Source organism: Peromyscus eremicus, chromosome 23, assembly GCF_949786415.1.
Source record: "Peromyscus eremicus chromosome 23, PerEre_H2_v1, whole genome shotgun sequence".
Taxonomy (NCBI): Eukaryota; Metazoa; Chordata; class Mammalia; order Rodentia; family Cricetidae; genus Peromyscus; species Peromyscus eremicus.
The window spans coordinates 903,489-905,268 of record NC_081438.1 but is presented as its reverse complement, the minus strand read 5'-3'; the positions used below and the strand labels follow the sequence as shown (position 1 = coordinate 905,268).

At 38.9% G+C, this 1,780-nt stretch overlaps 1 pseudogene; it reads left to right on the top strand.

Moving 5' to 3' along the window:
• The first annotated feature begins 886 nt into the window (after positions 1-886).
• LOC131897982 (large ribosomal subunit protein uL6-like) lies at positions 887-1,478 on the top strand (annotated as a pseudogene).
• Positions 1,479-1,780: the final 302 nt, after the last annotated feature.

Below are 1,780 nucleotides of genomic sequence, written 5' to 3'. Positions count from 1 at the left end.
TATTTGTATGTGTGTTTTGCCTATATGTATGTAAGTGCAGTGAAATGTGTACATCACCTTTAGAGGCCAGAAGACATTATCAGACTCTTGAAACTGGAGCTTTGAGAGGGGAGACTGGGAGTCACCCTGTGATTGCTGAGGATCAAATCTGGATCCTTTGCAAGAGCAGTTAGACTCTTAATCACCTAGCCACATCTCCAGCCCTCCTCTGTGTTTGCTACATAGATGGAGTGCTGTAGAACACTGAGGAGTAGAATGGAGTGTTATAAAACACTGAGGAGTAGAGTGGAGTGCTGTAGAACACTGAGGAGTAGAATGGAGTGCTGTAGAACACTGAGGAGTAGAATGGAGTGCTGTAGAACACTGAGGAGTAGAATGGAGGGCTGTAGAACATTAAATAGACTACTACTCATGTATTGAACTCGTGTTCTAACTCAGAACTCTTGATCTTAGTTACTTATTGCATGTAAAATGTTTGATGTTAGTATTGTGTCTTAATTTTATATTGAATTCTGTTAAAAGTTTCATCTCAGAAATCCTAGATCTTGGGGTTGGAGAGATGGCTCAGAGGTTAAGAGCACAGGCTGCTCTTCCAGAGGTCCTGAGTTCAATTCCCAGCTACTACATGGTGGCTCACAACCATCTATAATGTGATCTTGTGCCCTCTTCTGGCATACATGCAGGAAGAACACTGTATATATAATAAATTTTTTAAAAGATTTTTTTAAAATCCTAGATTTTTAAATAATAAATAATAAATGATTATTTAGTAATTCTTAAGTAATTATTTAATAAGTATAATAAAAATAGATGATTGTTTAATGAATAATTATTTGATAATAAATAATGAATAATAATAATTATTAAGGCCCCATTTACTATGAGAATGAAGACCATTCTCAGCAATCAAGACTGTCAACATTCCAGAAAATGTAAACATCACTCTGAAGGGGCGCACAGTCATTGTGAAGGGCCCCAGAGGAACCCTCCAGAGGGACTTCAATCACATCAATATAGAGCTGAATCTCCTTGGGAAGAAGAGGCTCCGGGTTGACAAATGGTGGGGTAACAGAAAGGAACTGGCCACTGTCCGCACCATCTGCAGTCACGTTCAGAACATGATCGAGGGTGTTACACCAGGCTTCTCCTAAAGGATGAGGTCTGTGTGTGTTCACTTCCCCACCAACGTCGTTACTCCGGAGAATGGGTCTTTGGTTGAAATCTGAAATTTCTTGGGTGAAAAATATATCCGCAGGGTTCGGATGAGGACAAGCGTTGCTTGTTCTGTCTCTCGAGCCCAGAAGGATGAATTAATCCCTGAAGGGAATGACATTGAACTTGTATCAAATTCAGTGGCTCTGATTCAGCAAGCCACAACAGTTAAAAACAAGGATATCAGAAAATTTTTGGATGGTATCTATGTGTCTGAAAAGGGAACAGTGCAGCAGGCTGATGAGTAAGACCTAAGTTACCCAGCTCCAGAAACAAGATTCTGCATTTAAGTACGATTTTGGGTGTCTTTCAGGACATTAAAAGACTTGTATTAAAAATAATAATAATAATTATGAAAAATACTAAAATAAATTAAACAGGTAAGAACAATATCAGGATTCTTTTAAAATAACTTTTATTTTGATTATGATGATTGCCTGGTGTAGGAGGCATTGTGTCGCCGCTGAGAGGATACTTCAGGAGCCATTTCTCTCCTGTCACTCAGCTCTGAGTCCTGAAGGTACATCATCATGCTTGTGTAGTAAGGACTTTTACCCACAAATACTCA